We start from the raw sequence: 21,810 nt of genomic DNA, 5'->3' as shown, positions 1-21,810 counted from the left end.
GAACAGAGATTCCCCTGCAGGCCGTGGTGAAGACCATGGTGAGGCAGGCTGTCCCCCTGCAGCCCATGGAGGATAATGGGGAGCAGAGATTCCCCTGCAGCCCATGGAGGACTCCATGCTGGAGCAAGTGGAGGCACCCAAAGGGGGCTGTGACCCCGTGGGAAGCCCGTGCTGGAGCAAGTTCCTGGCAGGACCTGTGGACCCATGGAGAGAGGAGCCCACGCCAGAGCAGGTTTGCTGGCAGGACTTGTGACCCCTGTGGGGGACCCACGTGGGAGTAGTCTGTTCCTGAAGGACTGCACCTCGTGGAAGAGACCCACGCTGGAGCAGTTCGTGAAGAACTGTAGCCAGACTCACGTTGGAGAAGTTCGTGGGGGACTGTCTCCCATGGGAGGGACCCCACACTGGAGCGGGGGAAGAATGAGAGGAGTCCTCCCCCTGAGGAGGAAGGAGCAGCAGAAACAATGTGTGATCAACTGACCACAATCCCCATTCCCCTGTGAAGCTTCAGAGGAGTAGGTAGAGAATTCGGGAGTAAAGTTGAGCCCAGGAAGAAGGGAGGGGTGGGAGGAGGTGTATTAAGATTTGGTTTTATTTCTCATTACTGTACTCCGTTTTCTTGCTAATAAATTAGATGAATTCTTTTTCTAAGTTGAGTCTGTTTTGCCCGTGATGGTAATTGCTGAGTGATCTCTCCCTGTCCTTATCTCGACCCATGAGCCTTTCATTATATTTTCTCTCCCCTGTCCAGTTGAGGAGGGGGAGTGATTGAGCAGCTTTGGTGGGCACCTGGCCTCCAGCCAGGGTCAACCCACCACAATTTGATTTATGCTAGAGTTCTCTAGAATAAACACTAAAGCCTATGGAGTAGAGAGACTCTAATTTTAAAGCAGATTTTGATCTATATCTTAAATTTACAGTTGACAAAGAAATTCATTTAGTGTCTGAAACTCCAATCACAGAATCACAGAATGGTAGGGACCTCTGGAGATCATCTAGTCCAACCCCCCTGCTAGAGCAGGATCACGTCCAGGCAGGTTTTGAATATCTCCAGAGAAGGAGACTCCACAACCTCTCTGAGCAGCCTGTTCGCTGGGCACCACTGAAGAGAGTCTGGCCCCATCCTCTAGACATCCACCCTTTAGATATTTATAAGCATTGATGAGATCCCCTCTCAGTCTTCTCTTCTCCAGGCTACACAGACCCAGCTCTCTCAGCCTTTCCTCATAAGAGAGATGCTCCAGTCCCTTAATCATCCTTGTAACCCTCCACTGGACTCTCTCCAGTAGTTCCCTGTCTTTCTTGAACTGGGGAGCCCAGAACTGGACACAGTACTCCAGATGTGGCCTCACCAGGGCAGAGTAGAGGGGGAGGATAACCTCCCTCAACCTGCTGGCCACACTCTTCTTAATGCACCCCAGGATACCATTGGCCCTCCTGTCCACGAGGGCACATTGCTGGTTCATGCTTAACTTGTTGTCCACCAGGACTCCCAGGTCCTTCTCTGCAGTGCTGCTTCCCAGCAGGTCAACCCCTAACCTGTACTGGTGCGTGGGGTTATTCCTCCATAGGTGCAGGACCCTACACTTGAATGGCAGCGCAGTCTTCTGGTGTGTCAGCCACTAATCCCAGTTTTGTATCATCAGCAAATTTGCTGAGAGTACACTCTGTCCCCTCGTCCCGGTTACTGATGAATATGTTGAACAAGACTGGACCCAGTACTGACCCCTGGGGAACACCGCTAGCTACAGGCCTCCAACTAGACTCTGCGGCGCTTATCACAACCCTCTGAGCCCTGCCATTCAGCCAGTTCTCAATCCACCTCACTGTCCACTCATTCGACCCACACTTCCTAAGCTTACCTATGAGGATGTTATGGGAGATGGTGTCAAAAGCATTGCTGAAGTCAAGGTAGACAACATCCACTGCTCTCCCCTCATCCACCCAGCCAGTCATGTCATCATAGAAGGCTATCAGATTGGTCAGGCATGATTTCCCCTTGGTGAATTCCATGTTGGCTGCCCCCACCCTTCACATCCCCAACCAGTCCTCCTTTGTTAAGTACAAGGTCCAGCAGCACACCTCTCCTCATGGGCTCCTCCACCACCTGTGTCAAAAACTTATCATCAATGCTCTGCAGGAACCTCCTGGACTGTGCGTGCCTAGCTGTGTTGCCTTTCTAGCAAACATCAGAGTGGTTGAAGGCCCCCATGAGAACCTTGTGAGGCTAGCACGATGCTAGCATCTCATAACTGAATAGCTTTATTCTTAACCCCCTTGTAATTTAAAGGCAAGAAGTAAACTTAAAGACAGAAATAAAAAGATAGCATATTACTACCACACCACATGATTTCTTTTTTCCCTTCAGACAAAGGGTCGGTGAGGTTTTGGGAAGACAGGACTCTCTTCTGCTCTCCATATTAATCTCTGTCCACAATCACTCTAAACTTACTAGAGGGTTGGGACTTTTCAGTGACACTGGAAGTGAAGTACAAGGTAAGCAGGGGGACTAGGAACTTCTCCTTTCTTCTTAAGGGTCCAATCATCCCAGAAAAAAAAAACCTACCAACAAAAACCCAACAAAACAAAAAAAACAACAAACCACCAGGATTCAGACATCAGTTGATGATCCTGCATTTTGTTAGGAAATGGAAAAGGACTACCAGACATGATGAAAAGAGACAATATTGCCTTGCCTTTGGGAATAAGGCTGGGAGTTGAAGCAGTGGGACAAGCAGCACAGAGTGGGGCTGGGCATAGAGAGCTATGCACAGAGCTACTGTAACGGAAACTACAGTAAGCTCTGTATACAGTGGTATTGCAGTAGGACAGTTTTCAAAGGGAGATGCTTGACTGCAGGATTTTTGTGCAGTCTTGGATTAGACACTATATTCTGCGATAGGCACTATAACACTATCAACACCCTTGTAGTTTGAAATAAATTAAATACCAAGGCTGTGCTGGAGATATGAACTGTTAAAAAGTATTACGTTATCAAAAAAGAAAAAAAAATTGCATTACATAAAGCCTTTAGAAAAAGCCTGAAGAATCCAAACAGTGGACATCTGGAAAGCAGCAAAGAGAAGGGGTTTGCGTGTGGTGTCCCATACTAACTTCCAGTAAAAGAAACTTGCTTCCTACTACAGTATGAACAGCTACAGTTGAATTTGTGGAATATATATATAGCCTTATATTCCCTTGTTCATCCTGAAAGGATATTTGTATATTTTTCATTGTACAAAGAAAATAAAAAGTATTAGAGATGTAAAGAAAGGACCTTCTCATCACCTCTCTACAAACCAAGCTGAGTTTGTTATCAACTTTTGATAGTTTAAAAACTTTAAAAAAACCCAAAAAAACAACAAACACACAACAACAACAAAACAACCAACCAACATATTTGGAAAGACAAGAGCCTGTACTTGCACTACCATAAGAAATACAAGACAATATTTAAAGATTAAGACACCTACAGGTAGGCACCTGGATTCAGGTGTGTAAACCTGTGCTAGATGTCTTGGCTCCCATTGTAGTTAATGGATATCTCATCTATCAGCCAATGAAGTCTGAAACAATTAACCTGACTAGCTGCAAGGTGTCTACTCAAGGGTAAGATGAATCCATTGCATTGACTGCACTGCTTATAATCAGACTTTAGCACGTGTACAGACATGCTACTGCTACACCACATATAATTATGACTTTTTTACAGACAAAAGGTCAGTGGGATTTTGGGAACACAAGACAGGCATCAATCTCAATCATCAAGAGCTTGTATGAAATATCCTCTTCCACAAACCTTGGTCACAGCAATAAGCGAAGTCAACTGTCAGATACACAGCCACAAGTAAAGACAGAGCTACCCTGCATTGCAGAACACTATGCATAGTGAAACCAAACATGCAATAACTTTGTATTTAAATTGGAACATGTGCATGCATCTGTTTGGACCCCTCCACCCTGCAAAAAAAAATAAAAATTAAAAAAAGTCTTTTATATGATCACAGAAATTAGACAATGAAAATCTTACTGGATCCATCCCAAGTTTAAGATTACTCTGCATAGTTTACTTTTCCAGGGCTTAATTCAGTTTTAGAGGTTTGCAATAGCAAAAAAAACCAAAAAAACACCAATGAGAAACACTGAAGTAGGTTGGTATAGTTGTGACACTACAAATAGTTTACATCATAACACCTAATTTCAAGGAAACATAATAAGAGAGGAAAATAACTTCCTCATTATCTGGTTTCTCTGAAAATACAGTTTGGCTCATTTCTACGCTTTGGCCTACCATGGGTTATGGGTGGGAATTTCCCCGGCTCACACCACTTTTGGACCTGTAATATATCCCCATCATGCCACAAGAAAGATCCCAGGTGAGCAGCCTTAGAGCTCTCCAGAATGTTCTACTTAAATTCCCTGAAGAACAAACAGCAACAATAACTTTCAAAAATGACTGGAAATATGCTTTAAAGTTTTAATTTTGAAAGTGCAGATGGTTACATACTCAAGGTAAACCTCTAACGAAACTAGCTCACTATATGGGCAGGAAAGACCATGAGACTAACCCAGGAAATCTCTTATACGTCATTGGCAATGAACATTTCTATTCAGCTACCTGATACTGTGGACAGTAACTCGGAAGCAAGCAAGGTGTGCTGTGCAGGAAGGCAGTCAATTTGGATGTGAAGAAACCAGGACGCGATGATGTTGTCACTTCCCATGTTAACAATTCTGTAGCAATAGCACACCTTTATAATAAGGCTGCACAATTAAAATGTGCACTAAACCCATTTTACTCTACACGTGTATGAAAAAATGCAGTTATAGCAACTTTTCTCACATTGTCCTCTTTCTGCTGAGAAAAGCTCTCATTACTAGAGAGACAGAAAAGTATGAGGAAAACCATCTTTGTAGTGCTTAGCAGAACAGCCAGGTATTTCACAGAGGCTTCACTAGCAGATAATAATTTGAAGCAAAGTAGGGACTCCAGTACAAGATCTACAACTGTGAGAAAATTGAGAACACGACAGACATTTCCACTATTGAATGGATAATATGAATACAGTAAGTAATCTGGCTCACACTTTGATAATATCAGCAAGACAGTAAAAAAATAAATACTCTCTAATGGCATACTACCTCAGAAAGAACTAAGATTACAAAAGTCTTTTCCATCAAATCTCGTCAGTTCAAGTCTTGTTTTACATTTCAGAAAAACCTTGAAAAAAAATCTCTTCAAAAAAGTTAACAATTGTGACATATTAAATTCAAGCAAAGACAGGCTATCCTGTTTCTCTTATCCTGGAAATGCATGATATATTAGAAAGAAGTAGAAAATTTACTCAGTTATTCTAGCATGACTCATTTTTAATAAAAATAAAGTCAATAGGGAAGGTAGGCAGGCCTAATAGAACTTCACGCTTTACAGATGTAAAAATTTAAACAAGATAACGTGACTTCACAAATAGAGATGTAGTCTCTTGCTATTCTGTCCCTTACATTAAAATGGACTTGAAAAGAGACTAATTACATTCTAGATTCTACCAACTAAGCCATGTGGCTTTCTCTTAAAGATCAGTTACAGCACCGCATACCTTCCTGCCACAAAATCTCATGCAATAGCATTGAGGAACACGGAGTAACGCAGAAATGGAAAAAATACAGCACACAATCAGAGATTGATCTCCCAAAAGTAGTAATAGGATCATGGTCTTAACATTTCATTGTCAAGCTTAACAGCTCATGTTGGTGTTAACAAGGACTTTTTTTTTTTTTTTTACGACCCCAGTTCAGACCATTCTTGCAAAGATTTCTTAGCTCTGATTAACCAGCCCTTACTCTTTACCCCTTCAGAAGTTCTTGCTTTTCTATCCGAAGGAAAACAACAACAAAAAAAAAAAAAAAAAAGAGAAGCTAGTCATTATAATTTTAAGACCCCCCTCAATAGTCTATTATTTCCTGACTTACCTCATTTATCACTGAGATGCTGACTCAAGTTGGACCATAATGATAACCAAATATCTTCACATTCTTTCCCATGGTGCTTCTGAGGGTGGATCTGTGCAAAATGACTGAGCTGATCTTACAGCTTTCTTCTACCAAAAGATGCACAACCCCCTCCCTTACTTTCCTTACCTCTACCCTATCCCGCTATACGATACACCCTATCCTTTAAACTACTCTGGCACCCATCAACTTCACATTAAAATGGTTCTACTAACTAATTCAGCAGAATACTTTTAATTCTTTTGGTTGTGTAAGTTTTATGCTGGTTACTGAGTTAAAATGAATACTGAAGTCATACAAAAATCCACACACAGCAGAAGAGACTCATAAGATAAAAGTCAGACTTTTTTTTTTTTTTTACCTGCACTTTTACACCTGGCAAGTTGTCCCGATTAACATATACAAAGCCACTTTGTCTCAAATCTCATCTAAAAACTTGTTGATATATACAAAAATTTCAAGCAAGTCCACTTGTGTTCTGCAACAGCTTAACTTGCTGATCACTACCGTCTCATTTTCTGTATATCCATCTTCCTTTTTGGACAGCAAGCACTTTGCAGTAGCTGATATTTGTTCTGTGTATTTTTATTACACCAAACACAGTTCTTCACTCACAACTGTTTGCACTGAATAACATCCAGTACATATAACAATAATCCTTAGCACACAGTGAAATTTGTAGTTTTTAAAACCCTAGCATTGAGAATTCTGTGATTTTCTACACTTTAAAGTAATTCATAGATGAATGTATATTAAAAATCTTCAAAGTTGTGCTGTTGTTTGTTTTTAAACTCTCATGACCCTTTAGGGCTTGACTTTTTTTTTTTTTTTCTCCCCACTCCTTCAGGACAGTGACATTGTTTTTCCCCAGTGAGAATGATGATGCATTCTGACAGATTCCATTCTCCAGAAAGAAATATCACCACAGAGCTCCAGCCACGCAAAACAGCTAGGGCTCCATCTAATGCAGGGATGAAACAGGAGCAGCAATAGCTATTATTAGCACAGAGTGACCACTCCTTTCCCCTGACAGATTTAGCAGCATCGTTTGATCACATTCAGTAGACTAGCAGCGTGCGTGTTCACTATTCTGTTACGCACATGTGAATAAAAAGCAAACAAAAAGAATGGCAGGCTTTAGCACACACAATTTAATAACTCTGAAGTCAGGCACAATGAGTTAAACTGAGGAGTGTATATTTTATATGCATCACTTGGTAGATGCTAGGACAGTAGCTGTAACATAGTAACCAATGTACATACAGTAAGTGAACTCTCAAGTGAGAGACTGCACTAGCAGCTGCTATCACACCTACTAGAATCATAGTGCCAAAAAGTGTAATAAAAGACTAAATATGCCTAAAGATTTCTCTTAAAGGAAGTTGTATTCACTACAGTTAAGCATTTAATAATTGACTAAGAACACAAGAGATATTTTCCCCTTACTGAAGGAAAGAATCACAATATAAATACATGATCCTGCTTAGCTTACTATACATCTTTATACTTTAAAAATCTTTATTAAATATAAGTGCTATGCAACTGTATATTGCAAAGCTGCTCTTAGTGGCTTGCTAAACTACGTGCTGCCAAAATGAAGACAGACAAGTGACACACACACACACCAACTAGGATCATTAATGCACTGTTCTCCATTTCCACTGAAATAGTCATGAGTTATCAGTTATTAAAAGCAATGAAACATTAGGAATCAGTTAGAGGTGTCTATGTAAGCCTAGAAGACAGATAATCAGTCTGCTAAAACACTTTTTATCAACACATTAAACAATGAAATGAAACACCAATGAGAATGCATATCCTGCCATTATCAACTTGCTAGGAAAAAAAAAATCAGGACAATTATGTAATCTCTCATAACATGAAGTATTCTTAATTTACATCTAATTCAAAATGTGGGAACTGCACAGAAGAAAAACAACCAGGTTCTTGGAACAATGGAAGAAAGCTACAGAAAAAATGCAAACTACGTGACACAGATCACTCCTGAATTATTTATATTGACACATCAACTCCACTTTGCCAGATTCAAAAAAATTAGTGCATGAACAGCTTACATTTAGCCTATGATTTTCAAAAACACAGTAATATATGCTTAGACTGACAGTATGTCTCAATTTATAAGGTGAAAACATAGAAATAATTGTTTATTTGTAATATCAAATTTATGCAGTTTATGTTGAAAAACATACTGAATACTAAGCCAGATAGACATCCTCTACGATCACTGTTAAAATTCTATTATCACGCTTGAATCAGTAAGGTGCAAAATACTTTGTGCTGGTATAATGTGACGTGTTTTGTCAAATAATTCTCATAAATTTTAGATTAAAGATTTGTAATACATTGTGGAGTTTTTGAAGTTTAACAATTGAGAGCACCCCCTTGAAAAGTACAGGTTATTGAAACCAGTGATTTCTGCAGAACGTACCTAGAGATTTATTTAGTTTGATTCCTATGCTTCCATAGGTGAACCATACATAAAGCACTTTATTTTGAATGCAACAGAGAAGCTCCAATAACCCATGTTCATGAAAACAGAAAAAAATAAAGGCTAAGAACTCAGATTATTTTCACTCTTGCTGCTAAAGAAAGCTATGAATAGATGAAAGTGGCTCAGTAATATGGAAAAAAGCACATCTCTCTCTCATGGCAGTCAGCAAAGAAAGGAAAAGAACTGTTCTTTCTACATCAGTCAGGTAGAAATTACCCTTCACATTTACAAAAATGTCTATTAACTAGAAAGCAGTACAAAAGACAGCACATCCAAGGTAGGATTCAGGAATCACTAGAACCTCAGATAAGAAGAAAGTCTTATATCAGGATTACACGCAGAATTCTAATCCCTCATATTTAGCTCTGTACATCTAGACTTGCATATACATCCTTCTGTAAATAAACAAGAAAATAAAGTTTAAATGTCTGTTGTGACTGGAAAACTATCCATTTCTCCAACTGAAAGGGAATTAAAAAAATCTTTGTGCTTTTCATTTTACACCTCAGACAAGTAAGTGTCTTTAATTTCTACAAAATAAAAATAATTTAAAAAAAAAAGGTAGTTTCCTGAAACGTTCCAGGAGCAGCTACCTGAATAAATGGTCAGACCTGGCCAAAACAGTAAGTAGCACTCAGACAAAACCGAGGACCTTAGAGAAGTCTAGATAGTGAAGAACAAAACCAGTAAATTTAGAATTTTTTTGCTCTCTACAGCTTCCCAAGGAGGGGTAGTGGAGAGGGAGGTACTAAGCTCTTCTCCTTGGTATCCAGCAACAGGACACGTGGGAATGGCTCAAAGTCATGTCAGGGAGGTTCAGACTTGATATTAGGAAGCATTTCTTTACTGAGTGGTCAAACACTGGAACAGGCTTCCTAGAGAGGTGGTTGATGCCCCGTGCCTGTCAGTGTTTAAGAGGCATTTGGACAATGCCCTTAATAACATGCTTTAACTTTTGGTCAGCCCTGAAGTGGTCAGGCAGTTGGACTACATGATTGTTGTAGGCCCCTTCCAATTGAACCATCCTATTCTAGAAACAAAATGTCTCCTTTTAGAAAAACTTTCATAAAGGCTCAATCACTCAGACTAATTTATTAATGAACAATGTTAATTCCAAGGATATTGCTATTCAAATAGAATTTGGGTGAAGATACTTCCTCATAAATACTTATCCAAACCTATTCAAGCCACTGTTGAGATGCAGCTTGCTATACTCTGATGAATACAACAAAAGCATAAGAACAAGAGTACTATAGAGTTCTTAGGTATGTGCTACCAGTAAAATTCAGTCACATCACTAAGAAAATACAACTGTAAGTAGGGTTTTTTGTTCTTTGAGACGTAGGCTTTCTTAGTTGGGTTTTGGGTTGTTTTTTTTTACTCCATTTCCCCCCACTTTCTCACTTACGTATCTTTATCAGCATTCTTCCTCTTCTCTAGCTGCAAAGATTTAGTGAATGTACTCTTTACTAACCATACTCTGAAGTTTGGCTAACTCCTACTTTTTTTCTGATCCATTTTACCCAAATTTTCCATCACCACAACAGATGGCTGGCAAATAACTAAAAAAAAAACAAACAAACCACCAAAACAAAAATGTTTCTGCAATATACATAAATATACTAATATTACAGATTTTTAAACTAGATTAAAGCAAAATACATTTTATTGTGAGAGTGAAAGTTAAAAGTGCTCCAGTTAAAACAATTTGTCAACTATCAGTCAGCACTTGTGTAACAGTGTTACAGCACTTTGCCTTCTATATCAAAAAATCATCACAGAAGTGCTGCTCAGTATGCAGCTACCTACACTATATTATAAGCACCTGTCTACGTGCATGCTGTAAAAACCACTTCTAATGAAAAGCAAAGCTCTTATTTTATGTAATCTATTGTGTAGTTATCAAAGCCTCAAGACACATGCTTATGCCTTAGTTGTAAGAAGCTAGTTGGTTTTAAGGTAAATGAATCATGTCATTTATTGTTATTTTTAAAAAGTCTGAGGCAGAAGTCTCAACATACCCCAAAACTAGTCAGCCATCTGTCCTGGTTTCAGCTGAGACAGAGTTAATTTTTCTTTCTAGTAACTAGTATACTGCTGTCTTTTGGGTTTAGTATGAGACTAATGTTGATAACACACACCGATGTTTTCAGTTGTTGCTAGGTAGCTGTTGTGTCTACACTAAGTCAAGAACATCTCAGCTTCTCCCTCTCTGCCAGGTGCACAAGAAGCTGGGAGAGCACAGCCGACCTAGACTGGCCAAAAGGATATTCCATACCATATAACTTCATGCCCCATATATAACCGAACAAGCCAGCTGGGAGGCAGATTTGCTGCTCAGAAACAGACTGGGTGTCAGATTGTTTTATTTTCCTTTTGCATGTGGTGAGCAATTGCATTTGTGCATCACTTTTTTTATTACTACTACTATTATTATTTTTCTCTTCCTTTGTTATCCTATTCAACTGTCTTTATCTCAAACCACGAATCTGTTTTTCCCTTCTCCCCATCCCCTTGGGGGGGGGGGGATTGAGCGAGCAGCCACATGGTGCTTAACTGCAACACCATCATTTAGCCCCAGCAGCAGCTGAGCAAAAGGAGCCCCTCGCTCACCCATCCCCCGGCAGGACCCAGAGGAGAATGGAAAAACAAAGACAAAGCCTCAAGGGTTGGGATAAGGACAGTTTACTGGGACAGCAAGGGAGAGGGAAACAACCAACAACAGTACTGATAACAGACAGTAACAATGGGTGATAACAGAGAACAATTTACCAATCCCAGGACTGACCAACCAACCCCATGCTCAGCCCGTCCCACAGCCACTCAAACCCACCCTGACCGACTAGCCCCCTTTTATGGTGAGCATGACGTCACATGGTATAGAATAGCCCCCAGCCAGCTTGGCTCACCTGTCCTGGCTCCTTGTGAAATTAACTCTATCCTTGCCAGAACCAGGACATTAGCCACCCCTTATTCCATACCATCTATGTCATGCCCAGATTATTTTACAGATCTCATTGCCTTATTCTGTGGGCCATCCCTCTAAAATGTCTGTTGAGTTCATTTAGTCCATGGCTTTGGGTTCCACCTACCATTACAGTCTCTCTGGGCAGGAACAATGGTGTGTGCTACTGGATTGTTCCACGCTGCATCCAGAGTTTTCATGGCTGGTGTATCTGGTATGGTCCATGATCACAGTCTGGATGTCAAAGATGTGATTTTCAATGAAGTTCCTGGGCACCAGTAGCTGAAGTCAGTTCTAGTTCCATCATCGTGGCACTTTGTTCAGTTTCAAAGTCCATCCTTCCTTAGTTCTGGGTGATTCTTATGGTCATACAATTGATACAGTATATCGCTATTAACATCATGCAGTTTAATTTATTGGCTATTTTCACCCAAAATCAAATCCCCTTGAGGTACACACCGGACTTCCCCATCCTTTCTCATCACCCACCAAGTGCACCCTGGTCCCTGAGCAAAAGCAATCCCACAGATGGGCTTGCCTTTGCCTGAAGCAGGGATAACCCAAACTGTTTTTCCCAACATATATTTCATGTGCACTACAGGAACTTTATCCCCTTCTGCTGGGCATGGAAATTTTGACTGGGCAGGGCCAGCTCGATTGGCAGATCCCCTCGTGTTAACTAACCAGGTGGCCTTTGCTAAATGTGTGTCCCAGTGTTGGAGGGTCCCACCAGCCATTGCTCTCAGGGTAGTCTTTAGCAGTCCATTGTACCTTTCAATTTTCCCAGAGGCTGGTGCATGGTAGGGGATGTGATACACCCACTCAATGCCTTGCTCTTTGGCCCAGGTGTCTGTGAGGTTGTTCCGAAAATGAGTCCCGTTGTCTGACTCAGTTCTCTCTGGGGTGCCATGTTGCCACAGGACTTGCTTTTCGAGGCCCAGGATAGTGTTCCGGGCAGTGGCATGGGGCACAGGATATGTTTCCAGCCATCCATTGGTTGCTTCCACCATTGTAAGAACATAACACTTGCCTTGGTAGGTTTGTGGGAGCGTGATGTAGTCGATTTGCCATGCTTCCCCATATTTATATTTCAACTATCGGCCTCCATACCACAGAGGATTTAACCACTTGGCTTGCTTGATTGTACCGCATGTTTCACATTGATGGATGACCTGTGAGATAGCGTCCACGCTCAAGTCCACCCCTCGATCAAGGGCCCACCTATATGTCGCATCTCTTCCTTGATGGCCTGAGGTGTCATGGGCCCACCATGAGCTATAAATAATTCACCCTTACGCTGCCAGTCCAGATCCACCTGAGCCACTTGAATCTTGGCAGCCTGATCCACCTGCTGGTTGTTCTGATGTTCCTCAGTGGCCCGACTCTTGGGTACGTGGGCATCTACATGACGTACCTTTACGACCAGCTTCTCTAGCCGGGCAGCAGTATCTTGCCACAATGGGGCAGCCCAGATGGGTTTGCCTCTGCGTTGCCAGTTGCTCCGCTTCCACTGCTGTAACCACCCCCACAGGGCATTGGCCACCATCCATGACTCATTACAGAAGTAGAGCGTTGGCCACTTTTCTCTTTCAGCAATATCTAAACACAGCTGGATGGCTTTCACCTCTGCAAACTGGCTCGATTCACCTTCTCCTTCAGCAGCTTCTGCAACTCGCCATGTAGGACTCCATACAGTGGCCTTCCACCTCCGATGCTTTCCCATGATGCGACAGGACCCATCAGTGAGGAGGGCATATGGCGTCTCATCCTCTGTTAGTTTATTATACAGTGGGGCTTCTTCAGTACGTGTCACCTCCTCCTCTGGCGACATTCTGAAATCTTTCCCTTCTGGCCAGTCTGTGATCAGAATTCCTGGGTGATTGGGGCTTCCTATTCGAGCCCGCTGTGTGATCAGCGCAACCCACTTACTCCAGGTACCATCAGTTGCATGGTGTGTAGAGGGGACCCTCTCTTTGAACATCCAGCCCAGCACTGGCAGTCGGGGTGCCAGGAGGAGCTGTGCTTCAGTGCCAATCACCTCTGAAGCAGCTCGAACCCCTTCATAGGCTGCCAGTATCTCCTTTTCTGTTGGAGTGTGGCGGGCCTTGGATCCTCTCTATCCCCGACTCCAAAACCCCAGGGGTCGACCTCGAGTCTCCCCTGGTGCTTTCTGCCAGAGACTCCAGGTAGGGCCATTCTCCCCGGCTGCAGTGTACAGCACATTTTGAACATCTGGTCCTGCCCGGACTGGAACAAGAGCTACAGCATGAACTATTTCTTGTTTAATTTGTTCGAAAGCTTGTCGTTGCTCAGGGCCCCATTCTTCTTCCGGGTTACGTGGTAGAGAGGGCTTACTATCAAACTGTAATTCGGAATGTGCATTTACCAGAAACCCACAACACCTAAGAAAGCTTGTTTTCCCCTTTTTCTTGGTTGGTGGAGACATGGCTGCTATTTTGTTGATAATATCCATAAGGATTTGACGCCGCCCATCATGCCACCTTATTCCTAAAAATTGGATTTCCTGCGCAGGCCCCTTCACCTTACTTCGTTTTATGGCAAAGCCAGCCTGCAGCAGGATTTGGATTATTTTCTTCCCTTTCTCAGAAACTTCCTCTGCTGCTGAGTTGCCCCATACAATGATGTCATCAATGTATTGCAGGTGCTCTGGGGCTTCACCCTTTTCCAGTGCAGTCTGGATCAGTCCTTGGCAAATGGTGGGGCTGTGTTTCCACCCCTGGGGCAGTCGATTCCAGGTGTACTGGACGCCCCTCCAAGTGAAAGTGAAACTGTGGCCTGTACTCTGCTGCCAAAGGGATTGAGAAAAATGCATTAGCTATATCAATTGTGGCATACCACTTGGCTGCCTTTGACTCCAGTTCATATTGAAGTTCCAGCGTGTCTGGCATGGCAGCACTCATGGGCGGTATGACTTCATTCAGGCCACGATAGTCTACCGTCAGCCTCCACTCACCATTGGACTTCTGCACTGGCCATATGGGACTGTTAAAGGGTGAGTGGGTTCTGCTGATCACTCCCTGACCCTCCAGTTGACGAATTAGCTTGTGGATGGGAACCAGGGAGTCTCTGTTGGTGCGGTATTGCTGCTGGTGCACAGTTGTAGGAGCAATTGGCACCTGTTGCTCTTCAACCTTCAGCAACCCTACAACAGAAGGGTCCTCCGAGAGACCAGGCAAACTAGACAATGGTTCAATTTCCTCTGCTTCCAAGGCAGCTATTCCAAAAGCCCACCAGTAGCCTTTTGGGTCTTTGAAATACCCTTTCCGGAGGTAGTCTATGCCCAGGATGCACGGAGCCTCCGGCCCAGTCACAATGGGATGCTTTTCCCACTCATTCCCAGTTAGACTCACTTCAGCCTCCAGCAGAGTCAACTGTTGGGATCCCCCCGTCACACCAGAAATAGAGATCGCTTCCACCCCTTCATAGTTCGATGGCATTAGGGTACACTGTGCACCAGTGTCCACTAGGACTTTGTACTCCTGTGGGTTCGATGTGCCAGGCCATCGGATCCACACAGTCCCATAAACCCTATTGTCCCTTTCCTCCACCTGGCTGGAGGCAGGGCCCCTCTAATCGTGCTCGTCATAGTCACTACTCACCTCTTGCAAAAAGGACTTGGAAATCCCTTCAAGAGGATCAGAAGTGCGATCTGGCCTTTCACTTGGTCTGGGGGGCTGCCCGGTGGAAACTGGAGCAGCATTCTTTCTGGAAGAGTCCCTTTGTACAGCTGTCTTGCCTTGCAGCTCACGTACTCCTGCCCGCAGGGCTGAGGTGGGCTTCCCATCCCATTTCCTCATGTCTTCTCCAAGGTCGTGCAGGTAATACCACAGGATACCTCGTGGTGTGTATGCTCTATATCCCCTCTCCGGAGCAGAGGAACACTTACTCCTAACAGCTGAAATACGGGTCTGTGCAGGTGGGGAGTAAGATACATCCTCTTTGAGTTGCCGGACGTCCTGAGACAGTTTCTCCACAGCCGAGACGAGGGAGGAAGAAAAGCTCTCTTCATATTGCCAGAGTCAGCCAGCCACTTCGTCCACCGTGGGTGCCTCTTCACTCTTCCAGTCAATTACTGCCAGTAAGTTGGCGTCCAATGATGGTGCACTTCGCACAAATTTTCGCCACATGGGTCGGGTACATTGGACTTCATCAGGGTCTGTGGGCAACTGTGCATTGTCCGGATCATAATAAACCATCTCCCGCACAGCTAATTCCCTCAGATATTGGATACCTCTCTCCATAGTGGTCCACTTGCCTGGCCGACATATGACATCTTCGCTGAAAGGATACCTTTCCCTCACACTTGACAGGAGTCGCCTCCAGAGGCTGAGGGCCTGTGCCTTCTTCCCAATTGCCTTGTCAATGTCCCCTTCCCTAGACAGGGATCTGTGGGATGCCGGACTTATCCAGGCTTGTTGGTGCCGAATACAGGGCCATTATGAGCCAGCAGAAGGGGCCCTGGGGGAGTCCAGCTTGGGAGAGAGCAGGGATTGAGCAACTTGCTTATCTTGCGCTGATAAGCACTGGACCTGAACAGGGGCAGGAGATGAGCAATTTGTTCATCTTAACAAGATGCAGCGCCTGACGGGTCTGCTCCTTAATCAACTAAGTGACGCCTGGGGTGAGGGGGAGCCTTCACAGCTTGACGTTACTTTGGTAAAAATCAACAGACCACCGCTCCTCTATACTGAACGCCTTTGTTCTCTGCCACTTCCTCCCCCCCAGCCCCGATCAACTGCACAACAAGCCTTGTTAAGGGCCAATCGACACACAATACCTGACTTAGTCCCACCTCGCCAAAAGTATAAATCTGGCATTTAGAATCCTCTTTTCTGAGGACGAGAACTCCAACTATCCGGACGGGTCGACGGGCCTGGACCTCTCTCCTCCCCAAGCAGGGACGCCTCTTTGGTAAGACTTGCGCCTCTTTGGTAAGACTTGCGCCTCCGATTATGTCGGATGTTACCCCGGGAAAACTATCATTAACAAAAGCGCTGAACTATTAACTTGAGCTCAAAATTGTTGCAGTTAGTGCATTTATCAACGGCAATTCTGAACTTTTATATCTGTCGCTTCAATAAATTACCTATTTTTCTTTTCAGCTTTGTGAAACTGTTTCAGTGAAAGTCCTTAGTGGGGCTCTGACAGGCAAACGTTGACTCTGATAAGTGGCTACACACATAACCCTTTAGACATAAACCGTTGACCAAGTCCGGGACTAAGACTGGACCCAGCCGCACCTAGGCTCCTCTCTGAGAAGGAGTTTAGAAAGCAAGGGGGTCCTTTCTGAACCTCGTGACTCAACGGGAGGGCCTCCCTCAGCCACATATCAGACTTGTACCCTTTCACGCGACAGTAAAATTGGCGTCACGGACGGGATTGCCATGGATAAACTGCTGCAAAAATATAAGTGTGCACCATCCCAAGCGGGAATAGAATGGGCCCAAAAATTTTGGAAAGATGAGGACAAAGTGATAGAGAGGATAGAACAGTGTAGAAGTGAGCAAAAGATGAAAAAAGGTAAAGGCAAAAGGAATTGTTTGTGCAGTGTTGGGGGCTTGTTTATCCTGTGCACAAAGGGAAATTAAAGAGTCCCCTCCCCCCAAACAAATTGCAGATGTAGAATATGCCTCTCTGAAATCAGAAAATGAAGTATTGAAAACTTCATTAACCTTTGAAAAGGAAAAAGGTGAGAAATTGGGAACACGAGTAGATGCCCTCGTGATTGAAAACCAAAGCTTAAAAACAGAAAATAGGGAACTTAAAATGCTATTAGCCTCAGCGGAAAGGCGAGAAAAACAACTGCAGGAAAAGTTAAATCTTTTACTGAATCAAATGCCATCCTCGGTATCGGCTAAACAGATCCGCAAATTAATACACTGTGCAGATCCCGAGACATGGGATGGAGACATCTGGTATGATAACGATAATGATGAACCGGTGGAAGATTTTGATCTTACCCCAGAACCTGTGCCTATACGACCACTGATTAAAACTGAAACTACAAATGAGGGGGATGATGATGTTCGTACTACTGTACGCACCATTCCCTGGTCTCCTGCTGAATTAGCAAAGTTGCAGGAAAAGTATTCCAGGAACCCGGAGGAGTCCGAGACGGAATACGTGTGGCGAGTCTCCCTTACGGGAGGGGGACTGAATTTTACTAAGCGAGGAAGAAGCAGGAGGCTATTGGGGCCCTGGAGTGTTTTTAACCACTACACCAGGCAATCATAATTATTCATTAATGACACGGGCTGCCTATTGGGCTGGCGGCATAGACCCGCAAGAAAGAGGAGATCCCCTTGTTATCAAAACATCAGGATTCTCTGACTTGGCTGTGTCTGTACAAAAGGCAGCCTGCATACAAGCAATGTATGAGAGGGATGTGTTAAGGAAATCCCCAATGCTAGCCCCTATTGACCCAGCAAGGTTAACTCCCCTCATCCGTGGCCTCCCGGACAGCCTAAAGACATATGTAGCTAATGTCCAGGATAGGATCAGAGCCACCGGGGAGGCTAATGCTGTACCTTACCGTGCACCCCGAGTTGGGAGACACAGGGATCAGTCAATTCCCACCTGGAGCGAGTTTGTACAAGAGATAGTGAATTATGGGCGCCGCATGGGTTGGATTGGACCGACCACTGGGAAACCGCCAGAACCACCCCCTCGGCGAGTTCGTCAGGTCCACACCACTAAGCCTAAATCAGAGTTCAAACTAAAGTTTGATAAGGAACGTAATGATCTGTGGCGCAGAGCCTTGGCGATGGGAGTGCCACGACAGTTACTATACGGCACATCCACTGCTGATCTCCGAGCTCTGGTACAATCACTAAGCCAAAGAATTGATTCAGTGGGGGGAAGTCAGACGGCTGGAAATAAATCAATTCCTGTTAGATCCTTACCCTCAGCCCCACAGTAGGAGCTGATTGATTTAGTAGATACTCAAACAAAAAACTTGCATCCCCGGGGAGGACAGTGAGCCACCCTGCCCGGCAAGTGCTAACTATACAATGGCTCTTTGATAAACACCATGAACCTGTCATTGCTATTCCAGTAGGACCAAGGAGAATTTTTACATATTTCCTCATTGATATGGGTGCTCAAATGTCAGTAATCACCAAGGAGACCGCGGAATGCCTAAATGTGAAACCCGTCCGCCCTAAGGTAAAATTTACAGGGATTGATGGGATCGTAAAGGAATGCCCCACAGCAAAAATTGCCTTGTGGCTCCCAGGCGAGAGAAAATTGACCTGCACTGAAGTACTGGTCGGTGCTGCAAACACCAACATATTGGGATTTGATGTGTTGTATGGCAGAGTGTGGAAACTCCCCGATGGGTCAGTCTGGAGTTTCGCTGGACGAGGTGATGGAGAAATAGCATGGCTTGAAGAGGATGAAACTAAAGCTATAAACTTATTAGACATGTCTATACCTCTACCCCCATCAAGAATTACTAATGTAAAGCAGTACCCCCTGCCAGCAGACGCACATTCGGGCATTGACGGGGTGGTAACAGATTTAGAAAAAAGAGGTATTATCACTCGCACACACTCCCCCTGTAATTCTCCTGTCTGGCCAGTAAAAAAGCCAAATGGACAGTGGCAGCTTACAATTGATTATAGGCGATTGAATGCCAATACTGCACCTTTAACAGCAGCCGTACCAAACATTGCAGAATTAGTAACCCAAATTCAGGGAGCATCGCACCCATGGATGGCAACTTTAGATGTCAAAGATATGTTCTTTATGATCCCACTCCAGGAACATGATAAAGCCCATTTCACTTTTACCTGGAAAGGGGTACAGTACACCTTTAATAGGCTGCCTCAGGGATATAAACACTCCCCCACCATTGCTCACAATGCTTTGGCGAAGGTTTTATCAGAAATTCCCAGCCCCCAGGGTGTCACGATATATCAATATATTAATGACATACTGATAGGAGGAGAAAACTCAGAGGAAGTCGGGCATACCATGGAAGGTATACAAGAAAAATTGATGACTTTGGGACTAGACATTCCCCCATCCAAGTGTCAGGGACCTGCCCAGGAAGTTAAGTTCCTGGGAGTTTGGTGGATTAAAGGAGCCGCCTCTATTCCCCCTGACACCCTGGAAAAAATAGAGCATGGGCAGAATCCATCTAGCATAAAGGAGTTACAGCAAGTTCTGGGAACCTTAGGCTATTGGCGCAAACATATCCCTGGTTTTTCTATTATTGCCCGTCCCTTATACAATCTGCTCAGGAAAGGTAAATCATGGGAATGGACTAAACAGCACGAGACTGCGTTAGAATTGTTAATAAGAGAACTGAGGCTATTTCAACAGCTAGGCCCCTTACACCCGACTGACCCTATCCACGTAGAGTGGCGGTTCAGTGAACATGGTTCCCATTGTAACCTATGGCAAAAGGGACCAGAAGGGCCAGAGAGACCGCTAGAGTTTAGCTCCCATTCTTTCAATGACACCGAAATGAGATATTCAGACCTTGAAAAAGGCTTGCTATCCTTAGTGCGAGCAGGGAAAAAAGTGGAACAGATAAGAAAAGGACAGAGTGTGATCATTCGGGGACCCTTCCGTCTTCTGGATATAGTTCGGAAGGGTACGGCACCACCTGCAGGCATTGCCCAGAAGCCTACAGTCCGTAAATGGTACGCCTACCTGGAAAGTATCAATGACATCATGCCTATTACGGAAGGCAGCATTAAAGTATCTAAATTGCAGAAAGATATAGACAGCACATTGTTATTCCAAACTCCACCAAGCAAACCATCTCCAATTCAGGAGGCACCTCCTCTGAAGGAAGGCAGTGACCTTAAAGGGGTATGGTTCACTGATGCGTCACCTTACAGGCAAAACAATGAGTGGAATTATAAGGCCGTGGCACTGGAAGTGGCCACGGGGGAAAAGTTAAGCGAAACAGGTAAAGGAAGTGCACAAGTAGGGGAGCTTAGGGCAGTCCTACTAGCCGCCCGACATGGTGCCAGCCATATCTGTACCGACTCATATGCTGTTTTTAAAGGAGCCACAGAGTGGGTAGGCCACTGGGCAGTCAATGACTGGCAGGTAAACAGAGTCCCAGTCTGGCAAACTGACAGCTGGAAACAATTGCTAGAAATAGGAGAACAAAGCCTACTGCATATTGGATGGGTGAAAGGACATGATCGATCAGCTTCTATTGCTGCCCAGTTCAATCAACAAGTCGATAGCCTCACACGACTACAGAAAATTGATGTCGTGAGTAATGAGCATGAATGGGAACGCTTGCTTGAATGGTTGCACATAAAACGAGGCCACACTGGGCGAGCCGATTTGTATCGAGAAGGTATAGCCCGAGGATGGCCCATATCAGTAAAGCTGTGTGAGCAAGTAGTAACTGCCTGTTCACAATGTCGTCTGCGACTTAACAAAGATCATCCAAGTAAAGCACCTCCCCTGCATATCCGGGACAAGAAAACACTGTGGCACACCTGGCAGATCGACTACATTGGCCCACTACGACCCTCAGGGGGTAAAAAATACATACTGGTGGGAGTGGAAGTCATTTCAGGAGTTACCATGGCTACAGCTGTCGCAGCTGCCACTGGTGAAAACACAGTCCATAGTCTGAAGGAATGGTTTAGTACACTTCCCCTTCCTGAAGAGATTCAAAGTGATAACGGGTCACATTTTTCCGCTACAGTAGTACAAGACTGGGCAAAGGAAGAAGGCATCCGGTGGGTATTCCATACTCCTTACTACCCCCAAGCCAATGGTATTGTGGAGCAAACAAATGGCTTGGTCAAGCGATTTGCTAAAACTTGTGAATCTGGATGGCATCTACGACTGTCCAGTGCCATCTATCAATTAAACAGTAGATGGAGCGGAGACGGTTGCCCGAAGATGAAAGCTTTTGGTGCTTCTGCCACAACTTTAGTGCCAAAGGCAGATGTAAAACCTGGGGAATACCCTACTGGCTTTTATGCAGGCCAGCCTGTGCTGGTTAAAATGCCTCACATTGGGCCAGTGGCAATGGTACTAACAACTCCAAAGAATCTTTATGCTTGGGAAGCGAAAGACAGTTCTGGAAAACTCCATCGAATCAGCACTAGGTGGATAGTACCCACCTTCTAACCTAATATCTGCCGGTCAAATCAAGACCGAGCACTTCTTTTGTGTTCACAGGTACTCTGAATGACAAGAAATTGCACCTGGGATCACGGACTCCCCTACACCAATCTAGAGTGCCCCCAAGGGCTACTGATTTTTATTTGTTGCGTATTTCTATTTCTAATTCTCATACTTATCTGGAAACCAAAGTTTTAAT

General features: G+C 44.1%; 1 protein-coding gene across 1 annotated transcript in view; it reads right to left on the bottom strand.

Moving 5' to 3' along the window:
* Positions 1-21,810, bottom strand: part of LOC142599146 (rapamycin-insensitive companion of mTOR-like) — a 127,015-nt gene that overhangs the window by 93,740 nt on the left and 11,465 nt on the right. The window lies entirely within an intron of this gene.

The sequence above is a fragment of the Balearica regulorum genome, chromosome W, assembly GCF_011004875.1.
Source record: "Balearica regulorum gibbericeps isolate bBalReg1 chromosome W, bBalReg1.pri, whole genome shotgun sequence".
In the NCBI taxonomy this organism is placed as follows: Eukaryota; Metazoa; Chordata; class Aves; order Gruiformes; family Gruidae; genus Balearica; species Balearica regulorum.
The sequence above is the reverse complement of the archived record's forward strand: the minus strand, read 5'-3'. Positions and strand labels throughout refer to the sequence as shown.